This window comes from Sinocyclocheilus grahami, unplaced genomic scaffold (assembly GCF_001515645.1).
Source record: "Sinocyclocheilus grahami isolate Dianchi unplaced genomic scaffold, SAMN03320097.WGS_v1.1 scaffold879.1, whole genome shotgun sequence".
NCBI lineage: Eukaryota > Metazoa > Chordata > Actinopteri > Cypriniformes > Cyprinidae > Sinocyclocheilus > Sinocyclocheilus grahami.
This window is the reverse complement of record NW_015506058.1, coordinates 436,618-446,617: the sequence shown is the minus strand read 5'-3', so window position 1 is coordinate 446,617 and position 10,000 is coordinate 436,618. Positions and strand designations below refer to the sequence as shown.

At 35.1% G+C, this 10,000-nt stretch overlaps 1 protein-coding gene across 1 annotated transcript in view; it reads left to right on the top strand.

Annotated features, from left to right (window-relative positions):
* The window catches only part of LOC107563586 (ankyrin repeat domain-containing protein 45-like), a 16,466-nt gene that overhangs the window by 939 nt on the left and 5,527 nt on the right, over positions 1–10,000 (top strand). The window lies entirely within an intron of this gene.

Below are 10,000 nucleotides of genomic sequence, written 5' to 3'. Positions count from 1 at the left end.
TACAACACTTTTTGTTATTCAACATTAATTGATGGACTACAGTCATGTTGTGGATGATTGTGATGTTTTTATTAGCTGTTTGGACTCTCATTCTGACAGCACCCATTCACTGCAGAGGATCCATCTGTGAGCAAGTGACATAATGCTAAATTTCTTCAAATCTCCAAAACGTTTTCATTTTTGGGTGAAATATACCTTTAATCACTATTCTCTGAAAATCTTAAGTTCTAGCTCTTTTTGGCATGTTCTTTTGAGTCAGATTGTTTCAATGAATGATTCAGTTGACAAAACTGACATATAGTGCTTCAGTCCACATTTATCGTAAATGTGAACTATTCCTTTAAACTCTTTTGTGACTTATGATTCCATCTTGTCAAAGTTTTCTGATATCGCATGACACATTATTGCACAGACAGCAGTGACAGTGATGATCTATCACACTGATTGTTCTGATTAGGACAATGTTCTTGCTGCGTGATTTCGTCACTTTGTTATGGTTACAGTGCAATGTTGCCATCTGCTCTTATTTCACTTAAATACTTATCTGGAGCTAAGCTCGGATTTATTTTTACTTCTGACTGCTGAGTACCACTAAACCAGGCAATGTGACATTCAGTAAGTTACTTCTTGGGTAATTCGTACATGTTTGCTTGGCTGATTCCTCTGTAACCATAACAAAATGTGAATATTGCAGTTACAGACCTTCTTCATTTGAATTTTTGACGATTTCAGACTTGACAAAGAATAGCAACTTATTGCACCACTGTGACGTACATCAAAATGTGTTGATTTCATTCTCTCGACCTTGAAACCACACATGACACTCCTCTTGTGGTGTCTGAAAATATCCAGTGGTTGCAACTGGCGTTGTATGTATATAGTATATATGTGTAAAAACTGAAAACAAGTCTGACCTAACTGCGTCAATAACTGTTTTGTTTGTGCCAACATAACTGTGACATTTCTCAAGAGATTTTTGCCGCATTTATGTAATCATCCAGGTTTTTTCTGAGAACTGTGGCAGGTACCTCTGTGTAGAGCAAGTCAACAAATAACAAGCACACCACAGCTGACACATTTTTAGGTTTTAGTCTACAACACTCAGTTTTGTTAGTAATACATCTTATCAATTAAAATGAATTTTAATGCAACATGATCATCAATTAAAGTGATTATGCCACAGCATTTGCACAAAATAAAGAATTTTAGTGAAGGAAGAAAGTTAGTAAAACACTTAACCCCACATTTAACACATAAGAACCATCTACCAAACTGAAATACTGTAGAAAACTCCAAAAAGAGAGAATATAGGACAGCCACAATCAGGACAAGCACAAGTTTAAATGGCTTGCTGCCTGCCACCCAGATAATCAGCCACCCAGGCAGCAGAGCTGCTACTGCCCGTCAGGCTGCAAATAACAAGCTGTACATCTTCAACTCAGCAGGACAAAAACACATTAGGAAATCTAACCTGAAAACTAGAGCAACTCACAAACTGACAAATGGAGAGGAAGACTTTCTTCAGTATCTGAGAGTATACTGAGCTTGTTATCATACCCTAGAGGCAAATGTTCAGTGTTTTGTGTCTTTAAAAAGTGCTGTGACTGAGTTCTGTAATAGTAGGATAGTTGAGAGAGGATCAAGAATTAGAACTGGACAATCATTCTCATTGAAACTTTAGAACTTTTACACTTATTCTTCCAGATAATCAATCCTCATGCCAAAATGCCAGGCACAGATTTACTTTCCCTTTAACCAAAATATCACGCAAAAACCTTCCACTGCACTACAGCTCCAACAGTACCATACTGAAAAAAACAGCATATGCTGGTTAGGTATGTTTTGAAGAATGTCAGCTGGTTTGAGCTGGTTTAAGCTGGTCCTGATGGTTATAAGCTGATCACGTGCTGGTCCTAAGCTGGTGCTAAGCAACTATTTCCTGCTCAGGACCAGTTTATAACCATCTTAAACCAGCTCAAACCAGCTGCCATGCTTCAAAACATACCGAACCGTCATATGCTGTTTTTTTCAACAGGGTAATTTTTTATAAATATAATTACTTATATTCAGAACTCTTAACTATAGAACTATACAAATTATTTGTTAAATAAGTAATAAATAAATAATTTAATTTAAAATTTAATTTAGTTTAAAGTTTAATTTAATTTAATTTAATTTTTGCAAAAATCATGTAATGGCATTGTCATGTGTCATTGCTAGGCCCAGACAGAATTTGCTGTTTACTAATTTTGATGAAAAATCTACAAAATTGTGCACAATGGATTTAATGGACATGATAAAATATGTTATTTGAAAATGAGAGCACTACACTTTTATTAGTATCTGAAAGGATAATCAAATTAGGAAAATATTTAATAAACATGCACAAAAGGAAAGTGGATTTGATCATTTTAGAACTCACAGAAGGCCCAATTTTACAGAAATCGGTGGCATTTTTGCAGATGAAGTTTCTGTGTGGGCCTAGCCACCAGCATATGCATACACAAACAGGAAGTGCTGGTTGTTAAGTTTAAAGGAAGTTCACCTTGACAGTTACAGATTGCTGATCATATCTGGTCAAATTAGATTGGTTTCTGAATTACCACATTATGTGTATTAAATGTGAACAGATAAAGTCAAAAAACTATTTTATGAAAGCCTTACGGTTTTATTTCTCTAATTATATGTATTAGAAATTACATTATCCTTGACAGGAATGTTTTTTGAATCTTCTCTTACAGCCAAAAAGTGTTTTCCACCTGACCCAGGGTGACTTTTACTAAAGTGAAAGAAAGATGCAGATGCGAAAATAAAACAGAACAAAAGGAAACAGATTAGCATAACCACAAAAACCCTCTTGCAAGGCACCAGCTCACACATAACAAGCTGCTCAGTAAACAACATTCTCTAGTTCTAATAAATACTCACCATTTACCACAATGTGAGCAGACCTCACCATTTCATAATCATGCACAAGGGCAAGAGCCAGAGGTGCAACTGTTCAAACTGCAGCACTGCATCAACCTTATGCTTCAATGTGCTTCATTCTGTAACTGTAGTAATTCTGTGGAAATTTTAAAACGTGGTGACAAAGGCAAGTTTGTTGGGTACTTTTTTTGCAGGGTATTATTACAACGCACGTCATGTGCAGCAGAACTCAGCAGGCGTACACAATAGAACAGAGCGTCTGTAGCAGAACTAACGTCGCTGATGACAAAGGCACTCAATTGTCCAAAGTTCTGCTTTTGTGTAAATACCCAAAGCCGTTCCTACATTCACTTATTGGATCATCATCGAAAGCTGTCAGTGTGATGTAAAAGGGGTTATGCATGACCTTAAAGGACAGAACACTGATCAAGGTCAATGCTACATTCATTTTTTGACATGTTTTCTGATTCAAATGTTGATGCAGGCTGATAAGTCAGAGAATCTCAGTACGCTGTCAATGTAAATGTTACAGATTTGAATACAGATAAGAATTCAATCTAAGAACTGTAAAGTCGCTGAGATCCCCTCCTCCCATCTCTGTTCCTGTGAAAGAAAGTGTGCTGCTCCAGAGGGACCGTCCCTGCAATCAGCATATGTGTCATTTTGGTTAAAAAGCATCTGCTAAACAACAAGAAACAAGTTGCACAGAACTGAGGCATTTAGTTAGATGCTATTCTGTGCCAGTGTCAAAATCCTTCACTCATTTATGCACCTTTTTAAGGTTTATTGTTTGGTTATGCAAGTGGAGGCAAAGAAAAAAAGGGGGGAAAAAGTTAAAAGTTTTTCATTTTTTTAATAAAAAAAAAAAAATATATATATATATATATATATATCTATATATATATAATAATAATAAAATAAATAAATAAATAACTTTTAGGCTGTTCACGGCAAAAAATTACATTTTACAAGTGTTTTTTACATGCTGAATAAATATATTTCAGTCATGAAACTCTAGATGGCGCAGGCGACGGGTTGTTAACGTAACCGATTATATTCAGAGAGTTAAACGACTTGGCACAAGCTGATTGGTTCATGCTGCATATGCAGCCAATGAGCTTACTGCCTTGCATTTATATGGCTGGCTAGCATTCATTAGAGATTCCTGCAGCGTGCGTTCAGAGTTTCTCTGAAACCCTCCACCTTCCCCAGCTCCACCTGTATAGATCTGCTACGGGTTATTTTATATGCTATTTGTGCAGCAGCATGTCTTAAATACTCACGGCTCCGTATCACCATATGCATTGGCAGTAGCGATTTCCTGTACTTGCTTGCAGCAGCAGCAATAATCTACAACTACAGCAATAACCAACAGCAGCAGTGTAGCAGATCTATTCCGCCAAGACCAAATACATTAACATTGTCATATCCATCACCATGCTAAAATCTTGCGAGAGTTGTCATGATTGAAATATGTTAAAGAAATAATAGAAATACATTAAAAGCACGTCATGCATACATGTCATGTAGGTGCATTTGAGATGCCAAATGCAACTATTCAAAACAAAAATGAAAAAGAAAAAAGGGAGGATACAACAATTTTAAAATATGCCAAAATTATCAAACACAGTTTATTTTTAAAAAATAAAAGCGCAACAAAAGACCAGAATGTGCCAGAACAAAAACATGGCAGAATGCAGAGCTCTCCTGACACCATAATGTTCTCTCTCCCTTTCTGGCAAAGCTCAGTGAAGCAATATGTTTGAGATGTGGGGCACTGGACCTCACCCAAACAGACATCAAGGTGATGAATCTGTGCCCACTGCAGACAATGGGAACAGGAAGCAAGAAAAACTGTTTCTGTATTATCAAAATCTGCTTGTGTAGTAACATTATAATGGTAGTTGTGTTTGTTGGTGCCATAAACACCACCTAGAACATGAGCCTGTGTAAAAAAAAAAGTAAATATATCTTATATCATCATGTGCTGCAATATTTGGTCAAAAAATCATATTGCTGCTGGCTGCATAAATATCACTTTTAGCAGCTGTATGTTTCTAAATAAGAAACTCAGATCATCTGCAAATGCATAATATTCATAATGAGACCACAGGTGTACCTTACCAGAGAACACCTCAGATTTCAATGGAAAGAAGTGTTAATGTATGTCAACCATGCTAGATGAACGCACAACCCATTTATAGACGCATCCTGTGGAAACATATCTCAACATAGACACCTGTGTTTGTAACACACAATGTTTGTTTACGGCCTCTTTGCTGTCAGAGTTCTTTGTGTACTGTTGTTTCCTTGCGTTGGATTGTTTCTATGCAGCATGGCCTTTTTCTGATATGTCAGCTTCCTGTTGACTTTTGTGGTTAACATACACACAGCAAAGTGAGATCATCATCATTCAAGACTAAAATAGCAGAACTGTTTTTCCAACCACTTTCTTTTCCATCGAGCAGGTCACATGGTTTCAACTTGTGAGAGCTGCAGACAGAAGTCTGGTGACAACTACTTCCACGTTTTTCAACTACTTCCACAACTACTAGCTCTAATTCATGATGAATTTTATGTGATGACTCGTAGACATTTTGTGTTAAATATTAAATGTTCTATGTATTCCTTAGTCTCAAGGAAATCTGACCTTTTGCACAAAGAACATACATGAAAAATAGTACAGAATTTCTAAATATTTTGCGGTAACACTTTACAATAAGGTTCATTAGTTAACTACATTAGTTAACATGAATTAATAATGAACTGCACTTATACAGCGTTTATTAATCTTTGTTAATGTTAATTTCAACATTTACTAATACATTATTAAAATCTTGTTAACATTAGTTAATGCACTGTGAACTAACATGAACATCTGTATTTTTATTAACTAACGTTAGCGTAGATTAGTAAATACAGTAACAAATGTATTGCTCATGGTTAGTTCATGTTAGTTAATATATTAACTAATGTTTAACTAATGAACCTTATTGTAAAGTGTTACCTATTTTGCTATATGTCATAAAATTTCTTGTTTAAAAAAAAATTATAATAAAAATCTTCTGTTTATTGCCCATTTAAATAAAACCTAGATTTTCAGCGTAGATTCTTGGAGCGCCTGCTGTTTGGTTACTGGAATACACATTATGGTGATTAAGACAATGCAAATCATTTATTAAAACATCAACTAAGAAAAACAAACTTTGGTTTTGCATCACCAAAACCAAAGTGATGATCAAAAGATACCAAGATACATACCCATAGAATTTCCTACCCTCTTGAAAGGCATCAACGGGGCATTACTCTGTTATGAAGGGACTGAGTTATGAATATGACAAATCAAAATCTCATGTGATACACTAAAAGACACTATTTTTAATGTACAAATCCTACTTTAAGAAATTGTGGTTTGTTGCTTAGAAATGGTTTACACCGTGTAAGTAATGGGTACACTAGTTCAAAAGTTCAGCGTGAGTATGTTTGTTTGTTTTTTTAATAAAAAAAATTTATAATACTTTTGTTTTAAATGATGCACTAAACTGATCACAAATGACAGTAAATACATCCTTCTAGAATACTGAAAAAAGTATCATGTTTCCACAAAAAAATTAAGCAGCACATTATCATGGCAATTGGTACATATTTTACGAGGTGGCAAATTCATAGGAATTCATATGAAGGACTACACCTAACCCTGCCCCTAAGCCTACCACTCACAGAAATTGTACAAAATCTTACAAGTGAGGTTGTACAAATTTGTTCGAATAAGCCACCTTGTAAAAAAAAAGGAAGTATGAATTGGTTGTGAGATAGCATTGCTTTCAACACTGATGACTTCTGAAGGATCATGTGACATGAAGACTGGAGTAATGGCTGCTAAAAATGCAGCTTTGCAATCACAGGAATAAATCATAAAAAATTAATATAAAAAAATAATTTTAAATTATGTATTATTATGTTAATAATAAATAATATTTTTTAGTTATTTTAAAACGTAATAATATTTCCCAATATTACTGCTTTTACTGTATTTTTTATCAAATAAATCTTACCGACCCCAACATTTTGTACTGTATTGAATATCCATTGTCTATATATTGTATCATTCACTAACCCATCCATCCAGCAACACTATATGTGACCCTGGACCACAAAACCAGTCATAAGGGTCATTTTTTTCGAAATTGAGATTCATACATCATCTGAAAGCTGAATAAATAAGCTTTGTTAGTATAGGACAATATTTGGCCGAGATACAACTATTTAAAAATCTGGAATCTGAGGGTGCAAAAAAATCCAAATATTGAGAAAATCGCCTTTAAAGTTGTCCAAATAAAGTTCTTAGCAATGCATATTACTAATCGAAAATTAAGTTTTGATATATTTACAGTATATTTACGGTACGAAATATCTTCACGGAACATGATCTTTACTTAATATCCTAATGATTTTGGCATAAAAGAAAAATCGATCATTTTGACCCAGACAATGTATTGTTGGCTATTGCCCATGCGACTCATGACTGGTTTTGTGGTCCAGGGTCACATACTGTATGTCACTAATCAAAAATGCCTTTTTTTAGACTTGATTTAATTTGGTATGTGTTTAAATCACACCTAATACTCACTCCTAACACACATAATACTTCAATGCACTTAGTCATGTAAATGTCATTCCAAACATCAAAATAATACAACAAGCAAGTTATATGGGTAACTGTCAAACTGGTTGCATCACGGCCTAAAAATGATAAAAAGCTTTAAAGAATGTGAATACTCAATGTACAAAGTGGTTAAACCTGTATTCCTTTTACAGGTGTGGCTGAAGTTTCAGGATGAGAGGAAATCCAATATCATGAGTCAGCAGAAACAAACATAAGGACTGAAACTACCACATTATCAGCCTTTATCATTATCAGCCATCGGAAACATTTGTTTGTCTTTGGATCTCCTGCAGTGGAAGACGTCACCTAGACGTCAGGCTGTAATCCAGTGCAGAGGGGTCAGTGTAAAGCGGCGGACATCACTCGATTCTCAGGACCCGACAGCCTTACTCATTTCCTGAGTCCAGTCTTCTAACGGGGTTATTTTTAGTGCGCCGTGATTCACTTGTATGTGCAGTTGGGAGAATTCAGGCCTACGAGGAATATGCCGTCAGAAAGAGATTATTAGAGATTAATAGGGCAGAAGTTCAGCTCTTCATTTAGGATGAAGCAAAATTAAAGTTTTTCAGCCCTGATCAAAGGTCTTTCATTTAGTCGATGTTAACAGCTTCAGCCTAAATTACATTCTTGGACAGATTGGCAGAAATGGAGCTCAGTGACTCTAATAAGATGATGTAATGGACTTACACAGCAATACAAGACTATGTTGATTCTCAATCCTCTATGATTAGCCTTGGGACCAGGCTGGTCAATGTAAACTCGTAATTAAAACATTCATCACTTACAAAAGCAGCCCTAGATAAAAGACGGCTGATGTAAGCAGCCACAGCCTGCATAAATGCAAAGAACTACTGTATTTTAGACACAAGTGTTTGCTGTATTATGGCACCTATCAGTGAAATCTCTGAGGATTCTGACAGCCCCAGGCACATTAGCACTCCTTGGACAAGCACAGATGTTGTTTTGGCGTTTGAGAGAACTGAAGCATGACTGCATGGGCTTTAACGGCTCTGAGGACAGATGATGACAGCTGCGCTTTAAATGGAGAAAACAGCCAGATGCATATTCGTCTCACCACAACTCAGGACTGTGAGTGTGAAATGGTGGTGAAAGTGGTATACTGAACTAGTATTTGATTGTTCTAATAACTATTAAAAACTATAATCAGTCATAAACAAACAACGGAGAACCTACTGTAGCATAAACCATAAGATTCTGGTTTCTTACATTTAATTTTGTAAAAAAAAATAAAATAAAAACAAATTCTGACATGCTATGACAATTTAAAAAAATTAAATTAAATAAAAAAATAAAAAAATACTTGGGCTGGCCATCCTTTCAGGTTGTTTCCCTGCCTATGGCCTGAGAAGCTAGGGTAGGATCCAATTAATTAATTAATGTAACACATTACTAAAATAATATAGTAAATATTTCTTACATTTAATCTTGTACAAAAAAACTGAAGGTTTTTATGATTTTTAATTTTTTTTTATTAAGACATTATGACAAATAAAATAAAATAAAATATTAAATATATAAATATTTTATAAATATTTTAAAAATATACAATATTAAAAATAAAAATATCTACATAATGTCAGCCTTCCATATATTTTCTTTCAGGCATCGCTGACATCTCTTCATGTTTGATACTGCCATTCCCCTTCCCTCCCATTACCAATTTTCCTATAATTAGACCCACATCATAAAAAGTTTCCTCCTTTGGCCTAAACTAGAGCAACTGGAAATACAGTCATGTCATTCATTGAGCACACACATGCTACAAATAGACTCCAATAACAGAGCAGGAGTTATGGGCAGGTCAGGAGTGAACACTTGAAAGCAGAGCAATGGCATGAGTCAGAACCTTTGACACGAATCCATTCCACATTCTTTACACACTCTCTCTCTGTAATGTGATCGTTCCATGCCTTGAGCAACGCGACTGTCAGTGTGCCATGACATGATGTCACTAATATACAAAAGTATAAAAGATTATTTTTTTTGTATAATACACATAATTCCCTGTGTCATTTCATCTAATGATAATAATGATGGATGCAAATATTGAGTTGTGGTGACCCAGAACTGAAGTTATTATATTTTCAGGTGAGGCTAACATTAAAACTAGCCATGATATTTTAAAGGGGTCATATGATGTTGCTAAAAAGAACATTATTTTGTGTATTTGGTGTATTGAAATGTGTTTAATGTGGTTTAAGTTTCAAAAAACACATTATTTTCCACATATTGTACATTATTGTTGCTACTCTATGCCACGCCTTTCTGAAACACGTCGATTTTTACAAAGTAAAGGTCTGAAAAGCGAGGTGTGATCTGATTGGCCAGCTATCCAGTGCATTGTGATTGGCCGAATACCTCAAGCATGTGACGGAAATGTTACGC